Consider the following 12,829-nt stretch of genomic DNA (forward strand, 5'->3'; position numbering starts at 1 on the left):
GAAAGCGAGGGGTGCGCTTTGTCTGTCCTGACTCATTCCATTGGCCCCAAGCAACGCCCATGTGCCTACTTCTCTGCCACTCTTGACCCCTTAGCCAGAGCTTTGCCTGCCTGCCTTCGAGCTGTAGCTGCCGCTGCTATCTCTATCCGACAAAGTGAGGGGGTTGTGCTTTCGAACTCCCTCACGGTGTTAGTGCCCCATGCAGTTGACACCCTTCTGAACCAGACTAAGACGCAACATCTGACTAGTGCACGACTGACTGGGTACGAACTGACTCTGCTTGACATCACACTGAAAAGATGCACTACGCTGAACCCAGCCACTCTGTTGCCCCAACCTGAGAACGACCCCAATGTGTCCCCTATAAATGACTGCGTGACCCTCACGGACGAACAGACTAGGAGTAGGGTTGACCTCCGAGACACTGCCTTCCCAGACCCTGACGGAGAGCTATGAGTGGATGGCTCTTGTATCAAACTCCCCGATGGCACCACCTCAGCAGCCTATGCAGTTACCACAGCCCGAACTGTAGTTGAGACAGCCCGCATCACACAACGATCTGCACAGGCAGCAGAACCGATTGCCCTTACACGAGTGTGTATCCTAGCAGCAGGAACAACAGCAAACATTTATACCGACAGCCAGTATGCCTTCAGGGTGGTTCATCATTTCGGGCTTTTGTGGAAGGAGAAGGGATTCCTGACCTCACACGGCACACCCATCCTGCACGGAGACCTAGTCTCCGCTCTTACTAAAGCGGTCCTCCTTCCCAAACAATTTGCTGTAATCAAATGCCAGGTACACAAAAAGGTGACAGACATCATTGGGCAGGGGAATGCGCTGGCCAATATCACTGCCCGTACCACAGCCGAGAATAGGACAACGACACCCATGTATGTGACCAGGTCACAAGCAGAAAAATGGACGGACGCTAGGGAAACTATTAGGGACATCCAGATGGCCAGCTCACCACACGAATTGACTGAAAGGGCACGGGTGGTATTGAAAGACGATGAAGGCTGCTGGCGGACAAAAGACACAAACAAATGGTTGCTACCCAACTCGTACTTGATCCCCATACTGACCATGGCACACTACCCTGCACACATAGGATCTGCCCCTATGGCTGAACATGTCTCCAAAGTTTGGCACAATGACAAGATTACAGACTCAGCAAAACATCTGGTCCAACAATGTCTGATATGCCTGCAACACAACCCTGGGAAAGGAACCGTAGTACCCCAGGGAGGGTTTGGGGTCCCCAATCATCCATTTGAAGTCCTACAGATGGACTACATCCAGCTAAAAAGATGCCAAGGTCTGAAGTATGTACTTGTTGTCGTGTGCGCATTTAGCAAGTGGGTGGAAGCCTATTCAACTCACGACAACACTGCCATTGCCACTGCAAAGGTATTACTGAAAGAATTCTTCCCTCGCTACGGCCTTTGTCGAATTTTGTGGAGCGACAATGGCCCCCACTTCGTAGCCGAGGTTATCCAACTCATCTTGAAGGGGTTGGGTGTAAAACAGAAATTCCACGCAGTCTTCCACCCCCAATCTGCTGGACTGGTTGAGCGACATCACACTAGCTAAGATAGTGGCTACCACAGGACTGAAATGGCCAGACGCTCTCCCACTGGCATTGCTATCAATACGTTCCACCCCCACCAAACACCATTTGACCCCTTACGAGGTCGTTTTCGGTCGACATATGAACATTTGGTCTGCACCAAAACCGACACCCATTCACGACGTCTCGGACGTCCTAATGTCTGACTATTTGTACAATCTGACTAAGACACTGTCTGTTATCCATCAACAGGTGCTGCAGGCCATTCCTGATGCTTCCAGGGGTCCCTGACACGACATCCAACCCGGGGACTTTGTACTGATCCGGAACTTCCAGCGTGCAAAGAGTCTGGAACCCCAGTGGACGGGCCCCTGGCAAGTCTTGATCACCACCCGAACAGCTCTTCCAGTGGGAGGGAAGAAAAATTGGCTGCATGCACACCACTGCAAGAAGATCTCCTCCACCCTGACGACGACCAAAGACGTGGCCACCCAAGAAGAGCTCCTGAACAAAGACCGGCCATCCCTGAGCTGTTACCCTGATACAGAGACACTTGAACTGGTAGAACTCCCCGATCCCACTGTGCCATCCAGAGAAAGGTATAACCTGCGACGAAAGAAGGGAGCTTCGGCTAAACAGACCACTGACTAAGTTAAAATTCTCAGAGCGGTGGCCTAACACTACTAAGGCTGCCAGGAGAGAAGCCAAACAAAGTTTGTGGTTCTGGCCACTACCGAGCCCCTTGAAGATGATGGAAGCGCCCGATACGAAGATGATGGAAGCACCCGACACGAAGATGATGGAAGCAACCGGACATCCGAAGACCCACTACCGAAACCCAAAGTCTGACAAAATGCACAGCTCAAAGACTTGCCCTCTTTATCATCCTTCTCTTTTTCCTCCTCCTCATGACCACCCTCTGGATTGTTGAAGAGAGCGCACCAGCTCATAAGACGTTCCTAACCACTGCACAGCCTACCACCATGAAAGAACACTACCTGGTCTCTCTTTCTTCTCAACTCTGAGAAAGACGTAAGGAGTTCTGGAACAACTCCTTCGTGCAGTTGCTGCACCAACACAACCTTGCCGCCAATGCCACAAACTGCTGGATCTGTGGGTTGTTACCACATGCCACTGGACATTCCATCCCCTTCATCCCTTCACCTTTCTCCGTTCATGGTTCCTGCCTTGCTTGGCTGATCCTCTTGCAAGAGAGTTACAGGGATAATGCCACTTCCAGCAGAACTGTGGCACACTTTTATCATGGGGTCTGGCAGAACAAAACAGGAAGAACTGCTGCTCCCTTTTGCCCTCTGACATCCAACGCCTCCATTCATATGGACATCCCTGCCAAAGAACAGATAGAAATGCAGGTGTTCAACAACCCAGCCAGACCCAGTTTCTCCTACCTCCGGAAACGAACAGCTGCCACCCTGACTGTGGCCCTATCTGTCGTCAACGTCTCGGGCCTTGTATGCATCGAAGGCCTTGGGACACAGCTGGTAGGCCACAGCGCTTGCAGCATCACCAGAACTTTGGACTCCACTGATCCACCTTCTTTTGTCACCTCTCTGAACATGTACTTTGTTTGTGGTACGAAAGCCTATACCTGGCATCCCAAAGGCTGGGGAGGTACCTGTTACATTGCCTTCATCCTTCCTCCGACCTATGTGTCTCCAGCAAACCATCACCGACAAAAGCGAGCAAGAGACATTGAGCAAGCTGACTCCACCGGAGCACAGTTCCTGGACGCAATGAAGGGACTTGTTCCACTCTGGGGTCCGATGGCGAACAGCCGTGCCATCCGACATTTGACCCAGGCAGTTGAAACGGCAATGAACATTACAGCTGGCATACTCACGAACAATACAGCTGAGCTTCAGGCGGTCCGCCTGGTGGCTCTTCAGAATCACCTGGTTCTAGATGTGGTTCTAGCAGATCGTGGAGGAGCATGCCGGATCATTAGGTCCAGCTGCTGCACCTATATACCGGACAATTCGCCCTCAGTCTACAAAGCCATTGAACACCTCCACAGACTTTCCTCGGAAGTTCATCAGGAACAAGAAGAATGGTCGCTTGGGAGTTGGTTCTGGAATGCTGTAAAGGACTGGGGGTGGAGATTGTTTATGATCGTATTGATACCGATTGTCGTAATATGTGGATTCTGCCTGGGTGTTCAATGCTTGCCACCCCTGTGCTCACTCTTTGCTAACTGTATCTGCCCTAAGACTCTGGACTTTGAAGCTGAAAGCATGAAAGCTTTGAATGAAGTAGAAATACGAAATATAATAGGGATAGACATAGATTGACAAGCTGGCTAGATATGTTGAAAAGGAAGGACTGTTAAAATCTAGTTTACAAAATCAACATTATCTGCACCATCTTGTCCCTTTTCAGGCTCATATGTGCGCGTAAGTAGCAGCCATTTTGAATGCCATGGCCTCTCTGCCCACTGCCGATAGCCAGCGCGTCTTTCTCTCTCTCCCTCTGACCTCGCAAGCATCCCCCGCGCACTGACAGCCCCCGCACCACATGCTTGGGCCATAAACCTCCCCTTCAGCACGACCCTGCCTCGGATCCATATCCCGTACCCAGCTAACACCTCCCTCCATCTCTTTCATAACCACACATCCTTTGATGAACCACCTTCCTCTGTGCCCGATTGTCCGGCTCGATCCCAGGCCGTCACCTGGCCCTGAGGATACAGTTTATTTTCCCCTACAGTAGGAAGCTGCCCTCTTCAAAGAATCTGCGACTGATCAAGCCCCCACCGAGTGAGATCCGATCAGCCGTACACATTCCGGAACCAGCGGAATGTCCAGCTGTGCAACAGTCATCACCTACTGAGATCGGGGTGGGGGACTTCTACTGTAAACGTGTGTGGGAACGGGCTTGAAGCGGGGATTCCGAGGATGTCTTTTCTTACATCAAAGTGTTGACAAAGATGTGTTTCATGCAATAAAGCCATAAACCTGTGTATAAGGGGCCAGGCCTCAGAGATGCATTTAGAGCACCTCGAGAAGATACCCTGTTGTCTGATTTGATGTGTTCTGCTCCGTCCGAATAAACATCTGTTTCCTGCCTTCCAGTCTCCAGCGCCTGCCTCTTTGTTTGATAAATTTCGAGTGGTATGAGAGGTGATTAACGCCGGGCAATACTTAAAGGTTATCAGTTGAAATCGGCCTTACCTTTCACACTACTTAAAGAGGAGCAGGGCGCAGACGCGTACAGCGGCGCCTCTGACCGGAGGTATACGCTGTTTGTTCCTCCTCTAAATCTGTAGACATTTAAAAATGCTTGACATACTACCCATGTATATAGAATATATTGTACTCTTGGGTCTTTTTTAATTCACGCTTGCACTGTATTTTATTTCGCGCCGCATTCCCTACCTTTTGCCTGTTCGTTTCTGCCATCGAACCCGGTCCGTTACGGCTTGTGCCGGTTGTGCGGAGGGTCGGCTTGGTGGCAATGTACACTTCCGGTTGCTTTACCGGAAATTCTAATTTGCTGTCCAGATTTTTTCACCCTCCTCCCACTTAAAGAGGAGCAGGGCGGGGACGCGCGCAGAGGCGCACCGGCGGCCCTTCCACGTCCTACCGACGCCAGATGCCAGGACCCCTGTTTGTTTTCAGTAACATTTTTTCACCAGTTGTCTGTATTCCATATTTTAGGTATCATTATTAGTTTATGAAAGTATGTCTATTTTAAAATGTTCTAGTGAAGAAATCAGAGCGTTTCATTCCCCTCCGATCATAATTACTGAGTCACTTGCAGTAGAATTAGCCAGAAATCCTGAAATCCTCAGCACAATCCCTCCTGTTGACAAGATAGAAATCCAAGCACCTCCCAGCTCTAGTTCCTCTGATATTGATAAACCTGCCGTACAACTCAAGGCCTTATACTTTAACGCCCGCTCAGTTCCGAAGCATGGTTCAGAAATCTGGAGTCTAATTGAGTTAGAGGCTCCCGATATTTGTTTCGTTACCAAAACTTGGCTGCTTGAAAAAGCCATTCCAGATGTAAACAGTTGCATTCTCACCAGAGTATAGAATAATACAGCTGGATAGGAAGCAAACTAGAGGGGGTGGACTTCTAATTGCAACCACCAAAAATGTAAAAGTTGTCAGCTTGGATAATTTCATTTCCAAATATTTAGAAATAATCGTATTTAAAATTGAGGGATCCGCTAATAACGTCTGGTAAGGAGCTTTAATATATCAACCTCCTGGTGTTAAAGGAGAATTTGGAAATAAACTTCTGGAGATTATTGAACCACATGTCCTGGACTCTGATAAATTTCTCTTGATAGGTGATTTCAACCATCATGCAGATATACAATCCAATTCAGACACCGAAAAGCTAATATGAACACCTTGGGACTCGCTCAGAAGGTTATCGGCCCCACACATCGGGCCGGTCATACGCTAGACCTTCTATTTTCAAATTCCCCTGATGTCTTAGTGGACATTCAAATCCCACTACTCTGAACGGACCACTATTTACTGAGATTCTCTCTTCCCATGACCACTGCCAAGTTGGCACTGGTTAATGAACAGATATTATGCAGACCATTGAGAAAAATTACTATACCTGTATTTTAAAAAAAAAATCAATGTAATGAAATAACACCAGCCATAAGTGCAAGTACAGCAGCACTACAATTTGAAAAGGCGATAGAGACAGCACTGGATAAAATTGCCTCAGTGAATTAAGTCAAACGCAAGAATAAAACGGCCCCCTGGTTTACTGATCAATTAAAAACCACAAAATCTCTATGTAGAACCGCTCAGAAAAAATGGCGGAATGGTAAAGAGCAGGCTTACGGGGAAAAATATAAACTATTGCATTCTAGCTACATGCACGACATCAATGTGACAAAGAGAGCATTCTTTGCTGAACGGATAAATAAAACGGAAAATTCATCTAAAGAACTCTTTCAAATTCTAAAAGAATTTACTATCTCTAGAAGTATGTCGGAAATTCCCAACTCTCAAGAGTGGACCAATGCTCTCTCAAAATTCTTTGAGGATAAGATAACGGCCATTCATCACTCCTTTTCTCTTAATCAAAATATAGAGCAGTCTGAAGTATCGATAAATCTGACACCGGACCCACCTCATGTAATGAATGAATGTTTAAAATTTTATTTTAATACAGTCATTTCAATTGGTCTGAAAATAAAGTCTGGATCACCTTCTGATCAGATTTTACCTAAAATCTTTTCTATACTTGCCCCTGCGCTAGCAGAACATCTGACCAACCTTTTTAATAAATCATTTTCAGACGCAGATTTTGCTGAAATATGGAAAGCAGCAAAAATTAGACCAATCCTAAAAAAGTCCACAGCGGACCCTAACATCTTGTTAAATTCTTAACCCATCTCACTGCTTCCGTACTTTGGAAAAATTCTGGAATCCTTTGTCAATACACAGCTCAGGAGTCATCTCGAGAACAATGGACTCCTGGCAGTCTGGTTTTAGGGCACTCCACAGTACAGAGACAGTGCTGGTCCAGGATATTGATAATATCAGATTGGCGTTGGACGACCATCAATCAGCTATCCTCGTCCTGCTCGACCTGTCTGCGGCCTTTGACACCATCTCCCCTCGCATTTTAATACAACGGCTGTGGGAGATTGGTGTCAGAGGAAATGCGCTAAAATGGTTTTCCAGTTATCTGTCTGATAGGTCAACTGCTGGTCAGATCGACAAAAGCACGGAAGGAAAAAGACCTGTTAGAATGGGCGTGCCACAGGGCTCAATTTTGAGCCCTACACTTTTTAACGTCTATATGACACCTTTAGCAAGAGTGATTAGGGCCTACGGATTTGACGTGCAGTCTTATGTCGATGATACCCAGATCTTAATCACACTGGGCCCGGATGTAAATGAAACAAAACAACGGTTCAAAAACTGCCTGATCCATGTTGAATCTTGGATGAATGTCAATCATTTGCAGTTAAATGGTGGTAAATCAGAAGTTTTGCTTTTTGGCAAGGCAGCTGAACATTGGACTCATGATTGGGGCCAATCGAATTGGGCAGCTGTCCAAAGCCGAAGGAGTCGGTCCTAAATTTGGGCTTTCACATGGATAACAAATTGTTCATGGAAAGCCAAGTCAATCACATTGTGGGCACCTGTTTTGGGCTAATGCGCAGTTCAAGGAAGATTTTTAAGTGGAGTCCCGCTGAGGCTAGGAAAGCCCTAGTTCAGGGTCTAATTGTTAACAGAATGGACTATGGGAATGCTCTTTTACTTCCCATAAACGAGCATTACCTGAACAGACTTCAAGTTCTTAAGAACACCGCGGCGCGGTTGGTACTAGGCCTCCCGCTATGATCCTCAGCTACCATCTGTCTGAAAAGCCTTCACTGGCTTCTGGTAAGGAACCGAATTCTCTTTAAAATCTTATGCTTGGTGCACAAACATATGTATAAAAGTGGTCCCAGGTATTGGTCCAAGAAACTGAGATGTTATAAGCCCCAAAGAAAACTTAGATCCAGCAATGAGTCCCGTTTGACACCCCTGAGAATACAAACCTCCAGAAATGGCGGTTGTGCTTTCTCTTTTCTTGCCCCGCCTCCTGGAATAAAATTCCCCTCCATCTCCGCGTCATTCCTGAACACAGCCTCTTTCGAAAAAGGTTAAAGACCTGGCTTTTTGCTAATTCACTGCCAACCTTTCTATTTCCCATGTCAGACCCGTCTGCTAGGCCATGAGACTCCTCAGATGTGATTTATGCACGATACAAATGTCCCTGAATTGAATTGAATTGAAAGATACAGTTTGCCATGCACATCACTGCAAGCAACAATTAGCAGTGTGTAGGGAACCACTGGGCCAAGGGAGAGAACAAGTGGAGGGAGGGCTGGAAGGGGGGTTAAAAGGAGGAACTTGGAGCTCCTAAGCAAGCTCCCAACTCCGCTTCCATCATGCAAAAGAAACAAATGGCTATGGTAAAATCACAATGAAAAAGTCACTGACACCAGAAATGTAAGAATAAACATTTATATCAATGAAAATTGGTATGAAACAAATACTCCACTGGGCAAGCCGAGCAAGAAATTAATAGCAAAGCCATCAAATCAATTAGCAAACCAATCAAGGCTATTAGCAGCAAGGGTCCAAACCAAACACAATATCAGAGACAATTAAGACATATATATGTGAAACCAAAAATGAATGCTACCTTATTTTTGTGGACCTGCGGGCCGCATTTGATCTTGTGCCCAGGGAAAGATTGTGGAAGGTGTTGGAAGAATTGGGCCTCCCGTCGTATCAGCTCGACGTCTTGATGAGATTCCATGCAGGGAACTACGCCCAGGTTAGGTGTGGAAGGAATGGGGACCTTTCGGCCCGTTTCCCTGTATCTAGGGACGTTCGTCAGGGTTGCGTCCTGGCTCCAACTCCATTCAGCCTCGACATCAATGGCTTGGTGGATGCCTTAAATGGTATCAAGGATTACGATGCTCCCTGGTTAGCTACTGATCAGGTGCCCGCTCTGATGTTCGCGGATGACACTCTTTTGATATCCCGAACGTCAACGGGCATCCAGCGGGTATTGGACGGGTTTGTAACTTTCTGTGCCTCGCGGGGATTGGAGGTAAACCTGGAGAAAACGAAATTCATGATCTTCAATCCCCCGAGGCGCACCCGCCCAAACCCTGTTCTGAATAGCACCCCCCTTGAACGGACGAAAACCTTTGTTTACCTTGGTTTTAAGATGACAGAGGACTTTGATTGGGGCCACCAAATATTTAAATCTGCCCTGAGACTCTCTCAGATTATAGGGGGTATTGGTAAACTCCACATTATCAGATTTTAAACCTGTTCCTCCTGTCCTTGAGATATATAGACTCCAGGCCAGGACAGCAGCCGTATATGGCGCAGAACTCTGGGGACACAAGAACACACTGAGCCTCTTAAAGGTTGAACAGTCCTTTATGAGAAATTTGGTGGGCCTTCCTCAAAGTACACCGCTTACACCCCTGCGACTGGATTTTGGTCTGGAGTCAATTAAGGAATTGGTAGCCTCACGACCCCTGCTCTACTGGAGAAGGCTCTGGTCGGTACCCGAGCTCTCAGCCTATAGAGCGGAATTTCTTGAGGTTTGGGGACAAATAAAGAATAAAAATATTCCCTGGTTATCCCACATCAAGGTTCTTTCCTATTACGTAGGTTTGCCCCAGCTATGGGAGACCCCCGAGCTGAGCTGCCCAAGGTTACCTAGGTCAGAGTTGCTGGCCTATGTGAGATATCAAAACACCCATGCGCTACAGTGCTCGACAACCCTGGGCAGGCTCTCTACTGCGTTTCTGTTGGTAAAAGTTGATTCTCAGAGGGAGGAATTTTTTGATCTAGTACAACCTCCCCTCGCAAGGAAACTATACACCCAACTGAGACACGGCTGCATACCCATTAGGGCGTTTACTTCTAAATGGGCCAATACTGATGAGGGAACCTGCCCAGCTTGTAACTGTACCCGAGAAGATGTTGAGCATGTCATGTTTTTCTGCCCGGCGTACAGTAAAATACGAAAATGTTGGCTGATCCCCCTATGTAGAAATTTGGGACTTAGGCAATGTGTGCAGGCGTGTAGGGTTTTAACACATGATACCTCCCCCCTCATTGTCTTTGCTGTTTCCCGTTTCTTACATGGCATGTGGCGCAGAAGGAAAGGCTTTATTGAAGGTTGAATGGAGATGACTTGAATTAACTGCACCCCTTCTTCCTCGTTTTTTTTTTAATACACAATTTTTATAACCTGTGTCCCTTTTGATAACTTTCTGTTTAATAACTTTTTACTGTCTATTTGAACTGTCTATATTTATGGATTTTATTATTGTGCTTTGTTTGTATTTTATCTGCACTTTTATGGTCTATGACCGAAATAATGTTATCAAAAGAAAGCTTTGAGGGACTCCAACAAAAGAATATTAAAACACACAGAATGTTTTTTTTTACACAGAAAAAGTACATGGAAGAAGAGGGTGAAAACAGAAAGCAATAGAGAATAGAAGGTAAAACAAAAATAATGTAGTTTTCCTGGTAATCAAAAACGAGAAGGAAAAACACTATTAATAACATAATTTAAAAACAAAATAGCACAACAGTCGAAACTTCACCCTTAAGAAAGAAATACGGAAGTTAAACATTTGAATTCATACTATTTTGAAGTAAAAAGGTTCGAAGGACAAAAGCACAACGCTGATTACAAACAGGAGTAAACATAAATGCAATACTTTAGTTAAACAAATACTTCTTGCTTGACTAACACTTAAAAACAACAAAGTAGGACAATCGTCATGCTCCGTGGAAATATTCTGTGCTCTTAAAGGGAACATCGAAAGGGGCCTAAAATCACAGCAAAACCTTGCTGCATGCAGGGGAATTTCCTATCTTTCTATACCTTGAATGTTGTCATTCTGCATTAACACTGGCTTTGAACGTTTATTGACTGCATGGGGAGCTTACCAAATGCAAATTCTGATATTGTTAGTAAATGCAGGAAAGGAAATAGCTTTCAGTCTGGGATGTATCAGTTCAATTAATTAATTACGGAATGTTGGCAGATTTAAATATGACAGACAGGCCTTGTATGGTGGTCTCCAACTAGACTCCACTCAGGTTAACGTAAAAGGCCTGAATTGCTCAATCTGTCCCCGACCCAAAACAACCCCATTATTTTATATGAACAGAATAATGCGAGGAGCAACTGGAAATAGCTATAAAATAGATGTGCTATACAGGCAGATGTAAATCAAACAACTATAAACAATCCAAGTAAACCAAAGATATTTTTTATATAGTATAACATCCCTGTTATGGAAAACCCTTGTAAAGCAGGCAGCAGAACACAGGATTTTTCTGTTTTGTATTGTTTCCAAGTATACAGGCTTTAAATAAAGCGGAAGGTTTTTTATGGGTAAATTGTAAATATCATTTCATCCCCTAGGTTACAACACATTTCCTAACCGTTTGAGGAATAATGCATCTGCCTGAGTGATGCTTCATCTAATTGTCTTATAAAGTGTTCCAAACAAAGGCCTGAAGACACACACAAAAGATGAGCAAACATCGGTGCGACAATCAAACACAATGGGGATGCCCATGGCACTTGGCATAAGAGATTAGCTGAAAGCTGTCTCATTGCAAAATGATGAATGTTTTCCTCACACTGAGTTTGCAGCCTGGCTAAAACTGAAGGCTATGGAGCAGAAGTGAAAAACCAACCTACTAACCCATACAGTGCACACTGACTGACATTGCTTCTACATATATATATATATATGTTTTTAAATTGCTTCAAATAAGAGAGATTATCATAAACAACAAATGGATCTAGCAGGGAATAACCATGGTAATGCTGCAGGTGGAAAGTTTGTCGGTTTAGGACTAGGCTTGGCCAAATTTCCCCTATGCCAGCGTCATTTTGTGATGTTTGTTCCCCAAGATTACGCCATTATCCCGCTGGTGTATTTATGGCAAATTCGGGGCAATAATGCAGGACCACGTGAAGGACCAGAACGCGCGGCTGTTTTTGTCCTATCATTCATAGCGTGGAATGCGTCATCGCTCCCATAATAGACACGAGGATGCATTTCACATTAACATCTAGCACTAACTGTCGGTTTTGCGTTTCGTGGAATTTTGTTTCATTTTTGCCGGATTTCGAGTAATTTACACAATAGCAAATTTTTCAAATATTGTGTAAGCTTCTTAGAACACCCAGATCAGCACGTAATTCTATATTGCACTCAGGATTCCTCCATTGGTGGCACTGGGTGTAATTTAACTATCACGAAATAATGCAACTAAGTCAAAATCGGCTTGTGTGTGATTGTTCTTTTTAAAAAGAGACACGTAGAAGTAGCTTTATTATTGAATGCAGTTACATACAGACTTTTTTCCACTTCTCTTCATGCAGCTTAAATGCATGTTGATCTAGGGAGGAGTGGGAGCACAACACGCCAATAGAGTTCATTCATTGCGGTAAGAGAAAATATCTAAACCACAGGCGTGGTGCGAAAGTAAGCTGTTGCATGTGCACTGTCCCCCACAGTCACTCGGTCAGTACGAAAATTAAAGTCAGTGATTATTTTTTACATTTGTGCAGAAGGTACTCGGTTAACTGGTAAGTGAAACACATCGAGATGATTGACGGCCCGCTGAAACTTTTCAGACACTCACCCCCAGTCACAAATCTGAGTTGAATCCATCATCGTTCTATAGCTCACTTCACCACCCCAGTTCAGAC

The sequence above is a fragment of the Lissotriton vulgaris genome, chromosome 10 (assembly GCF_964263255.1).
Source record: "Lissotriton vulgaris chromosome 10, aLisVul1.2, whole genome shotgun sequence".
Classification (NCBI taxonomy): Eukaryota; Metazoa; Chordata; class Amphibia; order Caudata; family Salamandridae; genus Lissotriton; species Lissotriton vulgaris.